Source organism: Pleurodeles waltl, chromosome 6 (genome assembly GCF_031143425.1).
Source record: "Pleurodeles waltl isolate 20211129_DDA chromosome 6, aPleWal1.hap1.20221129, whole genome shotgun sequence".
NCBI classification, from domain to species: Eukaryota; Metazoa; Chordata; class Amphibia; order Caudata; family Salamandridae; genus Pleurodeles; species Pleurodeles waltl.
Window position 1 is genome coordinate 814,693,555 of NC_090445.1, and position 15,762 is coordinate 814,709,316.

A 15,762-nucleotide genomic window follows, 5' to 3' on the forward strand; every position below is an offset into this window, starting at 1 on the left:
AGATCAGGTTAAAGGGGTGGCGTCAAGAGTAGGCAACCCCCTTGTCCCTAAGGTATGAGGTGATCGGCTGAAAATCCTTCCTCTTTTGTAGGGTGATCGCCGCCAGGTCCTGTTAGAGGAGCAGCGAATGGCCCAGAAATTTCACCGGGTGTTGTTCCCTGGCCAGGCGGAGAATGCGCTCCTTTAGAGGGAAGTCATGAATGCAAACCAGGATGTCCTCCAGGGGGGCATGAGCCGGCCTCGGGGGGCCTACTCTGTGAACTCTGCCCATGTGCATCTCCCTGTCCGCATCCTCCCCTAAGATCTGGTGAAAGAGGGAACCAACATACAGGGTAAGATCGCCCTCCTCCGCCCCTGTAGGTGCCCCTCTAATGCAGATGTTGTTCAGCCATGAGCAATTCTCCAGGTCCTCCATGTGTGCTTGGAGCACGATCTGTTGCTCCTGTAGGCGGATGACTTCCTACTGGAGTTGTTCAATCTCTTCCTCGTGGTTATGTTTGTGCTCCTCCAGGGTGTTCACTCTCTCGCCTACCACTTCTAGCTCATGTCTCACTTCTAGCTTCAGGTCTTTGGACAGGTCCCTCTTGTAGGTCTTCTTTTAGGGACTGAAAGAACCCCTCCAGGAAGGACCGTGTAATAGGGCCTTCTCCCGCATCACCTCCCTCCACCTGCGTTGAGGCAGGGCCGGCGGCGTCCCCTCCGAGGTGCCCTTAGTAGACTTGGCTAGCATCTCCTTGACTTGATCGGTCCTTTTTGGGCTGTGTCACTGCCATTATGCCCTTCTGCAGGCTCCATTTACCAAGGAGCACCCTCCGATCCACCCGGGCCCTCTCTGCCCTTGCGGAGTGCCCTCGACCACAGCCCGCTACTGGGCCAACGAAGCATGCCAGCTACTTCTCTTCTGAGACCTCGCTCTACCTCCAGCAGATCAGTCTCACTTGCCCTGCAGCAGGTCTCTCCTGGGTAACCTTCTGGGGTGTCCTTCCGGACCCCCAATGAATCCTAGGGCTGTCCGCCGCCCCCCAAGTGACCTGCCTCACAGGTTGCCCGAGGGGGTCCTTCACCTCATGTGCGGGACCCCTGTGCTTCTCAGTCATCCAAGTCCTACCTTCTGACCCCGAGGGAGGGCCCACCACAAAGAACCGTGGCCCGAATTCTCTCTGAGCGCCCACTAGACCCACCTCTGGGCCCCAGGACGGCTATCTCGGCCCCTGCCAGCCCGTCTCTGTACCCAGGTACCTGCTGACTCGGTGGGGGATCTCCAACGCCCCACTAAGCAGGCACAGGACTTCTTCAGGACCGCTCCCTCAGACGAGCTCTTCCAGCAGCTTTGCAGGACCTCAGGGGATCCCCATCCACCACCCCTGCTTCTGCTGTCACACTGCTGCAGATGCCTTTAGCCGGGAGCCACGGGCCAGTAGGCTCGATCCCCACTGTCCACCACCCCTCTCCTTGTGCTGTTAGGCCCGAGAGCCCCTGTGCACCACCTCCTCTGCTCTTGTGGGGCCCACCTGGCCAGCGCAGTCAATTCATGGGGGGACCCCCTCGGGGGTCACACCACAGAACCCCGTGCTGACAGGCCCCCTGTAGGCAACCCGCTCGCCTCCCTGCCGCACTCACTGTGCTGCCTCCGAGTCCCAGGCCGTCCCTCCTCCTTGTTGCTGTGGGGGCCGGGGACCATGCCTCTCCTGTCCTGGGGGGCCCAAAAGGCTGCAGATTTCACTGGCGGCAGGCGGGATGCGCTAATTCCGATCCCGTCCGCCATCTTTAAGACGCGGCAGCATGTCTTCGGGCTCGAACACCTTTTCCAAACGCTCACACCACCACGACCCGGGCTGTCACCAAGACCCGGTCCTGTCTGTGGCTCTGAGGTCCGGGGGCTGTGCTATTCCTGCCCGGATGGGCTCATGGGTGGCGGGGCCTCAGATGGCAGGCGGGGAGACACAGATCTCCATCTCAGCCGTCCGCCATCTTCGAGGGTTGTCCCCTAGATATCCTTTTAGCAAAGGAAGGCGGAGTCTGTCGAGCTTTAAAGTCACAGCACTGCTGCACTTCCATTCCAGACAACAGTAAGCAAATACCTATCTAACTTGATGAGTTTAAATAATGACTTAAGTGACCTGAAGCAGGCAAATGTTTGGGAGACAATATGTGAAAGATTCTCTAAGGTAGGATCTTGGTTTGGAAACTTGGGAAATGGATTTATGGGAATGATCCTGAAACCTTTATTGATTGTGACAGTGTGCCTAATTTGTGCACTTGTATTTCACAAGACTTTTGCCATTTATGGAAAAGGCAGAGAGTACATATTAGACAGATGAGGGAAGAAATAGAAATGGAGAATATGAGAAACAGGTATTATCAGATGTTAGAAATGGGGTCTTTGATTGGCAGTCAGGTTGCCCCCTGTCCAAGCAAGGACCCTCACTCTAGTCAGGGTAAGTCACCTACAATTCAAATTATCCTGTGCCCACCCTCTGGTAGATTGGCACTGAGCAATTAGGCATAACTTGGAAAGTAATGTGTAAGGTATTTGTGCAATAAATCATGCAATACCATCATATAGCACCACAAAAATACACCACTCAGTGTTTAGAAAAATATATATTTATCTTGGTAAACACAGGCAAAAATGATCAAAGATGCAATAAGTAAATGTAGAGGTATCACTGAAAAGTGATATGAAGTCCCTCATTACAACATTGGTGGTAAAAGCCGCTTACTTCCATGCAGAAGACCGCAACACACCACCGCGGCAGCGGAATTCCTCTACGGTCATTATGACCCACTGCTCGGAATCCACCAAAATTCAGACACCCACAGAAGTCCGCCACACCAAAGGTCAGTGGTAAACTGGCGAAAACAAAACCTCCACCAAAACACCGACAGAGATACGGCCACACTATCACGACACGCGAATCCACGCTGCGGTCTTTCAACCGCGGTATTCCATTGGCAGTACACACCGCCGCGCTCAAAATAGACACACACTTTTACAAAACACAGCCACATTGGACAATTCGAAATACACACACCTGATACACATACACACACCACTCCCACACACCCATTACAATATAAAACTCACACCCACATCACCCACAAACCCCTACAACAAAATTACCAAGAGAAGGCCAGAGAGAGACACTACAAACAACAACCAAGCATCCACAGGCACACAATACCTTCACCCACATAACTTCCACGCACCTCACACAACACACCACTAAATATCACCCCACTTATCACTACACACACCACCCCACACATCACCCACACCACCCCATGACACGGCAAAGACACCCCAGGTTCTCTGAGGAGGAGCTCGGGGTCATGGTGGAGGAAATCGTCTGGGTTTAGCGACAGCTATTCGGATTACAGGTGCAGCACACCTCCATTGCTAGGAAGATGGAGCTATGGTGAAGAATGGTGGACAGGGTCAACACAGTGGGACAGCATCCAAGAAATAGGGATGACATCAGGAAGAGGTGGAACGACCTACGGGGTAAGGTGCGTTCCGTGGTCTCAAGACACCACCTTGGGGTTCAGTGGACTGGCAGCGGACCCCCACCTAACAACATGGGAGGAGCAGGTCTTGGCGATTCTGCATCCTGAGGGCCTCCCAGGAGTAGATGGAGGAATGGACTCTGGTAAGTCAAAGCTTAACTATTACATTCCCCACCCTGCTTGCATGCTATCACATACCCCCACCATCACCCTCACCCCCATCACTCCAACTCCTCACAAATGTCCCAATATCACAAACCACACATCCCAAACCCAAGCCCTGCATGCAACAACAAAGCATGGACACCCATCACCAATGCATGGCCACTGCACATACCCAAACACCCCCCTAAACCACCATCACACAAGGACCCACACAGGAATGCAAGCACTGGGGTACACGGTCACCCACCCATTGCACACCATGCCACACACAGATGTAATAATCATGCTTTTATACCCCTGCAGGACCCCTACCCAACGTCACTGGACAGGAGGGTCCACACATGTCCACGCCACCAACAGAAGAGGCCCACAGTGATGACAGCAGCTCTGTCCAATTGGATTTAGATGACCAGCCCAGCCCATCGTTGACCTCTGGACAGTCGGTTCCCCTGACACAGTCACAGGCCACCACAGAGCTTCCCGCTCTGGAAACACTAGCACAGCACCCACCCAGCGGGCCCATACCTCTGTCCCCTGGACACGTCAATCAGCAGTGTGTCCACCACTACAGGGAACCCAGGCTAACCCACCACCCCAACAAAAACAGGGACCTGGTGGCAGTGGGCACACAGTTCAGGGGCCAGAGGCCCAGGAACACAGGGGAACTGGGAGGGCTGCTGTGTGACAGGGGGAGGACAGGCCAAGGGAACCCAGTCTCCACGAGGTCCTCTCCAACATCATGGGAGCCTACCACCATTCCCAGGAGACAATGGCAAAGGTACTGGCCAAGTTTCAGGAGACCCAGCGCCTGCAGGAGGAACAGTATTTGGGAGGAACTCAGATCCATCAATTCCACCCTGGGCACCATCGTGGGGTTGCTGAAGGAAGTACTCAACACCAGGAGGGACACTGTGGCACTACAAGGGGCCCCTGACACTAGCCTGGACGATGAACTGCCCACCACGTCGGCCGGCGCTAGTGGACAGGAAGCACCGCCACAGGACCACCACACCAGCACCCTACCCCCTGAAAAGGGTGAACCACCCTGCAAACGCTCCCTGAGATCCAGGACAAAGACAGAGAACGATGCCAAGACCCCCGCCAAGAAATGAGACCACCCTGAATGTCATCCTTCTGTCCCACTTTGTCACCCTGTCCATCCTCAAACTGCCCCAGCTCCACTTCCTATGCCCATTTGGGCAATGCACCTGTGAGACTAATAGATTGGACTCTGCCATGGACATTCCTCCACCATCACCCCTCACCATTTTACAATCCTGTCCAATATTGAGCACTTAAATAAACACCCTTGAAGCACAAAACAATCTGGAGTCAGTCTGTGATTTCGAAATAGTGTATTAACAATTACAGTGTCAAAATGCTCTTTCAAATGTAATGTCAACATACCTATGTCACACAGCTATAGTCCATGAGTAAACAAAGCAGATGTCACACAGTGGGACCCACATCTGTGAAATCGTAAGGGAAAGTGACAACTCAGTGACCATACACTGGGTGAAAACGACAGACAGTTGAGAGGTAGTAGTGTTAAAGTACATGTAGTAAGCAGGTTTGTTTTCTTACCTGTGTCTCATTGGAAATATTGCAGGATCACCGAGTTCCTGTTGTCGATGTCCTCTTCTTCTGCTTCCTCATCTTCACTGTCCACAGGCTCCACAGCTGCAACAACACCGCCATCTGGACCATCCTCCTGCAGAAAAGGCACCTGTCCTCGCAAAGCGAAGTTGAGAAGCATACAGCAGGCCATTATGATCTGGCACACCTTCTTTGGTGAGTAGAATAGGGATCCACCTGTCATATGGAGGCACCTGAACCTGGCCTTCAGGAGGCCGAAGGTTTGCTCTATAATCTGTTGAGTTCGCCCATGGGCCTCATTGTAGCGTTCCTCTGCCCTTGTCCTGGGATTCCTCACTGGGGTCAGTAGCCATGACAGGTTGGGGTAACCAGAGTCACCTGCAAATGGCGAGGGACAACTGTTAGACACACACTAACCTGTAGGGATATCCTCAGACCCAGACAACCATTCCCACTGACTTGCTTCCAGGTGCTCACCTTATAGGCACACACGGTGCCTCTGGAGTTGCCCCATCACATAAGGGATGCAGCTATTCCGCAGGATGTAAGCGTCATGCACTGAGCCAGGGAATTTGGCATTAACATGGGAGATGTACTGATCTCCCAAACACACCATCTGCACATTCATGGAATGATAACTCTTCCGGTTTCTGTACACCTGTTCACTCCTGCGGGGGGGTAACAAAGCCACATGTGTCCCATCAATGGCACCTATGATGTTGGGGATATGTCCCAGGGCATAGAAGTCACCTTTCACTGTGGGCAAATCCTCCACCTGAGGGAAAACGATACAGCTCCACATGTATTTCAGCACAGCAGACAACACTCTGGAAAACACGTTGGAAAGCAGAGGCTGGGATATCCCTGATGCTAAGGCCACTGTTGTTTGAAATGACCCACTTGCAAGGAAATGGAGTACTGACAGCAACTGCACTTGAGGGGGGATTCCTGTGGGATGGCGGATACCTGACATCAGGTCTGGCTCCAGCTGGGCACACAGTTCCAGGATTGTGGCACAGTCAAGCCTGTAGGTGATGATCACATGTCTTTCCTCAGGTCCACCAGCGGTCTGTACACCAGAGGATGCCGCCATCTCCTCACATGTCCCAGTGGACGGTGCCTATGAAGGACAACAGCGAGCACAGAGTCAACCAACTCAGAGGTACGTACCCACAGCTTACACAAAAAAACTGGCCTGTATGAGTGTTGAGGCAAGGCCTAGGTATGTGTGACGCAGTTAAAAATTAAACCATGTGGGCCCCTGAAATGGCGGCTGCCTGACCTGTAAAGTGGGACATTGGGATGTGAGGTAACTGCACTGGCGTTGTACACCATTGCGGTAGGTGGTCGAAGACCGCAGCGCAATTCTGCACTGGTTAACATTGGACCCTATGGGTCCCAGGAGCCAATGACGATGTACGCAGGCGGTGACGGTACGGACGTGACCGCCATTTTCGATCTGTTCAATCACTCGATACCTGATCTTCGACAGGAGAGGACCTACACTGCAAGTGCTGCTGTGACCTCGGTCTGGAAGAGACAATGGCTCGTGCGTCTGGGGAAAGGGCCCCTGCCTTCACATCGGAGGAGTTGGAGAAACTCGTGGATGGGGTCCTCAGCAAGTACACCCTACTCTACGGTCCTCCAGACAAACAGGTAAGTACACCGTTACCATGCTGTATGGGCAATGCCTGTGTGGAGTGGGGTGGATGAAAGATGGGGGGGGAGATTGAGGCGTGCATGAAACGACAGTGAGTGCATGTGCCACATGGCAAGAGTAGGGATGGGGGACAATGACTGTGACGGTGCAGTTGGTAATAACTTGCCTTTTCCCCATGTACAATTCATGTAAGTCAGTGCCCACCAGAAAAAGGATATTTGGCATGCCATCGCCAAGGACCCTGGGGGTCTACCACAGACAGAGCCCCCACTGCCGTAAGAGATGGGAGGACATTCGCCGATGGAGCAAGAAGACGGCGGAGGCCCAGCTGGGGATGGCCTCCAAACGTGTGAGGGGTGCCTGTCGCACCATGACCCCCCTGATGTTCAGGATCCTGGCGGTGGCGTACCCGGAGTTGGATCAGCGCTTGAGGGCATCACAGCAGCCACAAGGGGGTGAATACACTCTCATTCTGCTGATTTTGCGCGCAGTGGAGGTGTCTGGGTGGGGGAGGTGGGCTGTGGGTTTCCCTAGGCCAGGGCGAGTGTGCTAGTTAGGTCCCCTTGTTCTGGCAGACCCTGTGGCACCCCACCCCACCTGTGTACAGTGCCAAGTACACCTAGTCAGACTCCTGTGTCATCTATGTGTGCAGATGTCGGCCATAGCCTTGTAGGCCATGTCCCAGAGATTGAACAGTGGAGCCCAAGTGCGCGGCATAGTGCATGGGGCTTCTGTGTCTGTTGTGTCTGCCAACGGTAGCGGTAATGCATGCACTCAACATGTCTTTCTTCTGTCGTCCCCCCCCTTTTTGTGGTCTCCCTGTTCTTGTGTGCATTAGCATCATCAGGCGGAGGAGCAGTGGCACCGGAGCAGGAGGGAGCTGCATCCCACATGGCCTTGGAGGGTGACACTACGGACTCGGAGTTCACCAGTGGGACGGAGGGTGAGGCGAGCTCCTCGGCGGGGACAGCAGCTGAGACCAGTGATACGGACTCGTCCTCTGATGGGAGCTCCCTTGTGGTGGCGGCAACATCTGTGCCCCCCCATCTACAGGTACAGCCACTACCCTCCCCACCAGCACCGCCCTCCCAGCAGCCCCTCAGCCTTTGCCCCGTGTCCGCTCACTCAGGAGGGTGGGCATCACCTTCGCCCCAGGCACCTCAGCCCCTGCACCAGTCACCCCTGCTACCCTCAGTGAGGAGGCTATTGACCTACTCAGGTCCCTCACTGTTGGGCAGTCTACCATTTTGAATGCCATCCAGGGTGTTGAAAGGCAGTTGCAACAAACAAATGCATTCCTGGAGGGCATTCATTCTGGTCAGGCAGCCCTTCAGCGAGCTTTTCAGACTCTGGCCTCGGCACTGATGGTAGCCATTGTCCCTGTATCTAGCCTCCCCCCTCCAACTTCCTCCACCCAGACCCAATCCCCTCTACCTCAGTCTATCCCAAGCACACCTTCAGACCAGCATGCACACACGTCAACACACAAGGGAAGCTCTGGCAAACATTAGCACCACACATCCCACAGGCACTCACGCAAGCATCACACACATGCAGACACACCAACATCCACTGCCTCCACTGTGTCCCCCTCCTCCTCGTCTCCCTCCTCCCTCCCAGTCTCGTTTACACTCACACCTGCATGCACTACATCTTCAGCCACTACGTCCATCACCAGCACACACACCACCACACCCCGTTCACGTGCAGTCACCACCCCCACTGCCATTCACACGTCCCCTGTGTCCTCTCCCAGTGTGTCTGTGACGCCACCTCCCAAGATACAAAAACGCAGGCACACAACCACCCAACAGCCATCCACCTCACGACAGCCTACAGCGCATACGCCTTCACCCAAAGTCACCAAACGAACACCTCCTACAGCCACAACCTCTTCCTCCACTCCCAAACCCCCTCCAGCTACCCCTCCCAGTGTTCCCAAGAAACTTTTCCTGTCCAACCTTAACCTCTTTCCCTCAACTCCCCCACCCCATCAGTCTTCTAGGGCCTGACTCTCCAGGTCCCAACCTAGCACCTCAGCCACAACATCTCCGGGACCAGTGGTGCCTGTAGTCACCGGAATCTGGAGTGCACCGGCCACCAGGGCAGCTAGTGTGGCATGGAGCCACAGCACGGACAGTCCCCCACCTGTCAAGCATCAAAAGGGAGAGGGGGATGACTCCAGCCACCAAAGTCGCTCCCAGGGGTACAGGTGGGAGTGTGGAGTCAGCTGTGACACCTTCCAAGGTGGGGAAGGGAAGAGCAGCACGGAGGAGAAGACCGCCATGATCCCCTCTGCTCAGGAGGCCACCGCCATCATCCCCGCTGCCCAGGAGGCCACCGCCACCACCAACACCAGCCCAGCTGCCCAAGAGGCCACTGCCAGCAACAGACCAGCTGCCCAGGAGGCCACCGCCAGCACCAGCATAGCTGCCCAGGAGGCCACAGCCAGCACCAGCCCGTCTGCCCAGGAGGCCACCGCCAGCACCACCGCCGCTGCCCAGGACAGGACCGCAAGCACCAGCCCCGCTGCCCAGGACAGGACCGCCAGCACCAGCCCCGGTGGGCCATGAAGGACCGCCAGCACCAGCCCAACTGGGCCAGACAGGACCGCCAGCAGCTGAGTCACTGCCAAGGATCCCACCGCAACAAGCAATGCTGAACAGGGCACCTCCGCCACAAGCACCGCTGAACAGGACACCGCCGCAACAAGCACCGCTGAACAGGGCACTGCCGCCACCACAAGCACCGCTGAACAGGACACCGCGCAACAAGCACCGCTGAACAGGGCACCGCCGCCACAAGCACCGCTGAACAGGCCACCGCCACCACAAGCACCGCTGAACAGGACACCGCTGCCACAAAAACTGCTGAACAGGACACCGCCGCAACAAGCACCGGTGAACAGGGCACGGCCACCACAAGCACCGCTGAACAGGCCACGCCGCCACAAGCACCGCTGAACAGGACACCGCCGCCACAAGCACCGCTGGCCCATGACACCGCCGCTACAAGCACCGCTGGCCCATGAGCGCCAAGGGCACTGACGCTACTGAGTCTGTCACGAGCAGGATGAAGCACTGTGGGCACAAGGCCCCCTCCAGAACCAGTGGAGAAAGGCATCCACTACCTCTGTCCTTGGCAGGATGAAGCACTCTGGGCACAAGGCCCCCTCCAGAACTAGTGGAGAGATACATCCACTACCTCTGTCCTTGGCAGGAAGAAGCACTCTGGGCACAAGGCCCCCTCCAGAACCAGTGGAGAGATATATCCACTACATCTGGCCTTGGTAGGATGAAGCACTCTGGGCAAAGGGCCCCCTCCAGAACCAGTGGAGAGATACATCCACTACCTCTGTCCTTGGCAGGAAGAAGCACTCTGGGCACAAGGCCCCCTCCAGAACCAGTGGAGAGATACATCCACTACCTATGTCCTTGGCAGGAAGAAGCACTCTGGGCACAAGGCCCCCTCCAGACCCAATGGAGAAATACATCCACTACCTCTGTCCTTGGCAGGAAGAAGCACTCTGGGCCCAAGGCCCCCTCCAGAACCAGTGGAGAAAGGCACCCACCTGAGAGACGGTGGCTTTGCACTCCCCAGGATGAAGCAGTGGGCAACCCACCCACTGTAGAGACTTGAGAGACTGTGGCTTTGCACTCCCCAGGATAAAGCAGTGGGCAACGCACCCACTGGAGAGACTTGTGAGACTGTGGCTTTGCACTCCCCAGGATAAAGCAGTGGGAAACCCACCCACTGTAGAGACTTGTGAGACTGTGGCTTTGCACTCCCCAGGATGCAGCAGTGGGCAACCCACCCACTGTAGAGACTTGAGAGACTGTGGCTTTGCACTCCCCAGGATGGAACAGTGGGCAACCCACCCACTGTAGAGACTTGAGAGACTGAGGCTTTGCACTCCCCAGGATGGAACAGTGTGCAACCCACCCACTGTAGAGACTTGAGAGACTGTGGCTTTGCACTCCCCAGGATTGAACAGTGGGCAACCCACCCACTGTAGAGACTTGAGAGACTGTGGATTTGCACTTCCCAGGATTGAACAGTGGGCATGTGGCCCTCTTGTGGATTTGGAATTGTGCACTCAACCGGCTGAGTTGCCCCCCTTTCCCTTCCCCCTGAGATGCCTGTTTTATTGCTATCTGATGCCCCTGCAGTGTTCTTTCTGTCATGTTCGAGGATTGAGTGTTGGCCTCGCCCATGCCGTTTGGGCCCAGTGTTCCACGGACTTCAATGGAGCACTACCTGGACTACTATTCTTGGTGTATATATTTGTTTATGGTGTATATATATTTTTGCGTCCTGGATTTTAATAGATTACAATGGTTACACTCATTTGCTTTTGTCTTTGCATTCTTCCGGGGGGTTTAGGGGGTGTAACTGTGATGTATCATGCTGTATTAATGTGTGTTGTAGTGGGTGAGGTTGGGGTTGGGGGTGTTGCATGTGTGTGTCCCTGTTTTTTCCCTCCCCCTCCCCCCGTGTCATAGGTGCAGTACTCACCGCTGTCTTCGCCACTGGCGTTCGTGCTCCTGGTAGAGGAGCAAGAAGATGAGGGCTGGCAGGATCTGGAGCTCGGGTTCCATGGCGTCCGGATTCCTCGTGGGGTGTGTAGAGGTGAGCGTTTTCCCTTCGAAGTTCTGTTTCTGCTGTGTTTTTGTCCGCGGTGAATCCACCTCGGAAAAGGTGGTGGATTGGTAGGTTGTAATACTGTGGGCGGTACATTGTCCTCCGCCTGTCTGTTGGTGGTGACCGCCAAGCTGTTTGTACAGCCGTGGTGGTTGGAGTGTTAAAGTGGCTGTCTTTGTTGGCGGTTTCGCCACGGTCGTAATTGCAAATTTTTAACACCGACCGCCAGGGTTCTAATGACCACCAAAGTGTCTTAAGTCTTTTAAAAACAAACAAAGTCTCTTTCAAGCACAAAGTACCTGGTTTGGGGGAAAAATCTCCGCAAAGAACCACAGATGAGGAGAAGCGTGGAAACAAAGGGGTGTGCGTTGATTTCTCGGGCTTAACACAGAGATGCGTCATTTAGTTTTTACACAGGGACAGCTGTGCGTCGATTTCCAGTGCTCTTTCGCGGATCCTCTTTGGGTTGTGGGGTTTTCAGATGCCCCGGGGACGGTGCATGGATTTCCTGAAGTCACATGAGCTGCGTTGATCCGGTGGGCGTTGCGTCCAATTTTCTACCGCCCTGCAGGTGCTGTGTCAATTTTCTCATTGCGAAGTCGGACTGCGTCATTCCGGTTCGGCGTGCGGTGCTGGCTGTGCGTCATTTCTGGCAGGCTGTGCAGCAAATTTCACCGCTCAATGAGTCCTTCTTGAAGAGATGAAGTATTTTTGGTCCTGAGACTTCAGGGAACAGGACGCAAGCTCTGTCCAATCCCTTGGAGAGCACTTCTTCACCTCAGCCAGAGATCAGCAAGGCAGCAGGGCAACAACAAGGCAGCAGTCCTTCACAGAAAGCAGTCAAGTGAGTTCTTTGGGCAGCCAGGCAGTTCTTCTTGGCAGGATGCAGGTTCGGGTTACAAGTTTCTTCTCCAAGAAGTGTCTGAGTTGGTAGGGGCAGAGGCCCTGTTTATATACCCAAATGTGCCTTTGAAGTGGGGAGACTTCAAAGAGTGGCTTAGAAATGCACCAGGTGCCCTTTCAGTTCAAGTCCTGTCTGCCAGGGTCCCAGTACGGGGTGTGGCAGTCCTTTGTGTGAGGGCAGGCCCTCCACCCTCCGAGCCCAGTAAGACCCATTCAAAATGCAGATGTATGCAAGTGAGTCTGAGTATCCTTTGTTTGGGGTGTGTCTGAGTGAATGCACAAGGAGCTGTCAACTAAACCCAGCCAGACGTGGATTGTAAGGCACAGAAAGATTTAAGTGCAGAGAAATGCTCACTTTCTAAAAGGGGCATTTCTAAAATAGTAATATTAAATCCAACTTCACCAGTCAGCAGGATTAAATGTCACCATTCTGGCCATACTAAATATGACCTTCCTACTCCTTTCAGATCAGCAGCTACCACTCAAACAATGTATGAGGGCAAAAACAAATGTAGGAGTTTTACACCACCAGGACATGTAAACTACATAGGTACATGTCCTGCCTTTTGCCTACACAACACCCTGCCATCTGGGTTACCTAGGGCATACTGTAGGGGTGTCTTATGTGTAGAAGGGAGTTTTAGGCTTGGCAAGTATTTTTAAATGCCAAGTCAAATTGGAAGTGAAACTACACACACAGGCCTTGCAATGGCAGGCCTGAGACAAGGTTAAGGGGCTACTTAAGTGGGTGGCACAATCAGTGCTGCAGGCCCACTAGTAGCATTTAATCTACAGACCCTGGGCACACATAGTGCACTCTACTAGGGACTTATAAGTAAATTAAATAGTCCAATTGGGCATGATCCAATGTATCATGTTTAAAGGGAGAGAACATATGCACTTTAGCACTGGTTAGCAGTAGTAAAGTGTGCAGAGTCTTAAAACGAGCAAAAACAGTATCCAAAAAGTGGAGGGAGGTAGGCAAAAAGTTAGGGGTGACCACCCTAAGGCTGTCAGGTCTAACATCAGACTATGAAGAAAATTGATATTTATCACAGACCTGGATCTATTCATTATCAAACTATACGGTTTTGATTTGTCTCATTGTAAATGAAAAATGTTTTTTCTGACGGCATATATTGCCGTCATAGGAGGGACTGAGAGAGATACAATTTTATTAATATACTAGTCCCCTAGAAGTTAGCATATAGTGACTAATTAACATACATTTAAAGGCCTAGCAGAGAAATTAACATTGAAATTAAAACATGCATGTTTGAATTATGGTGGGCCACGTGATCCCTTTCATATTAGACATTACTTTTTAACATGAAAGAGATTTTGCATTTATAGTAAATGAGGTACTAGTGTGAATTAACGTAAAGAGTTTTCTTATTAAGATGAATATTAGAATTGAAGTATTAAATTAACATGAATTGATGGTACTTATGTTGATTTAAATGGATTTGATTGATGTGAGTTATGTGTGCAGAAAAATAAATGCACATTTAAAATAGTTCTAACATGTCGTAAATAATGTTTGCAGTTAAATAACTTGTTTTACATACTTGATGTGATTGCAAGATGTGCAATAGGTTTTAATAAAGTATTAATTGTAGTAATGTATTAGGTTTTTTTTTAGCTTGACTAGGCATGAACCCATGATTCCCATGTGAAATGTGTTAGTTTATTTTGTGTATTGTGAGAGAGGATCCTGGTGTTTATTATTTTCTCATTGAAATAACAATGTAATTTTGCTGAGAAAATCTGGAATGGTTGCAAACTTGATGGTGTCACCAGAAGCCATTGGGTACTTAATCTTGTACGTTAGGATGAGCCCACCTGAAGGACCAATGAACAGACTATAAATAGTTCCAAATAATGAGGAACTTTGGAAACTTGAAGTTAGTTCGAGTTAGAGTCTATTCCTGCCTTGAGTCTGCTCAGAACTCTGCCAGAATCCATCTATTCTTCTATTACCTTTTGTCTTCTCCAAGTCTCCTGATGAGTTTTCTCTTAGCCTTAATTGCCGGATTAGTTTATGCTGTTCAGTACTAATATGCCCACCTAATTCTGAACTGCTGATCTGTCCTACTTGTAGCCCATGTTCTGCACTGTTCAGATGCTGCTGCCAACAGATGTTGGGAGAAAGTGACAGCTTTAACTAATGAAGTATTTTTGACGACTGTCCCATGAGGAGAGGAATAACTAAATGTGGGTTTTTTGTATTCCTTTTTCATTTTAGATAATTACACCAGCATAAGTTTTATGAAGAGTACCCCTAGTCAAATGATTTTGTTCTAAATTATTTTTGTCTCTCCTTTTACTTTTGCTCAGATGTATTAGTCCATTACCTCACATGCAATTCTAAATTCATACTAGGGATAGCAATGGCCCAGCCCTGAAATCTGAATGTTAAAATTGGATTTTAATGATTCACTGATGTCACTACCATCTGCTTTGAAATCTGATAGTAATGTGCATTTTGTGTTTTTGCGAATCTATGTTATTTTTTGGAGTGTTTAGTAGCTTTAATTTTTAGTAGGTTAAATCTTTTCAGACATTTCAGTCAGCCTATGGTGTTCATGTATATTTATAATTTAGTTTTGTGCACCATATACGGTACATTGTTTTTAGGATTGTAATAAAGTCTTGAAACTTTATTCGGCTTGGAGTCCGTTTTAGTGTTAAATTGTTCATGGTGTCTATATTTATTCATGGTCCAATGTCATTGATGTGGGTTTGAATGAATCTGACTGCTATACTCTTTGCCAAGTCCAAAAATCTAGTTGGCCTCTTTTGGTAAGAATAATGATGGTGTCTCACCAGAGTGTTCGTAGTTTCTGAACCCAAGGTGAGAAGAAGACCTCCGCAAGCATGTCAGCACTGTCTACTCTAAAAAAATTAAAGGAAAACTTTTAATTTTTTTGCATCCCATTTTCCATTAAGAAAAACTTGCTGCATTTTTAAAAAACTGCTTTATTTTAAAAAGAGTCACAGATATGGTGGTTTGCTGTCTCCAGCAGGCCACCATCCCTGTGAGTGCAGCCATTCCCAAATTGCAACATACCTCATGAATATTGATGAGGTAGGTCATTTGTAAGTACATTGGGAGTCACAAACAGTGTACTTAACACTGTTGTCCTTTTTTGTTTTGTGACTCGCAAGCTGTGATTCCGAAATTTATCACACATTGTTAATCACAAACCAAAAGGTTGCACTTCTGGCCCTCAGTTCTGTGTTTCCAGACAAGAAAAGATCAGATCCAAAAAACTAGACCACTCAGAGTG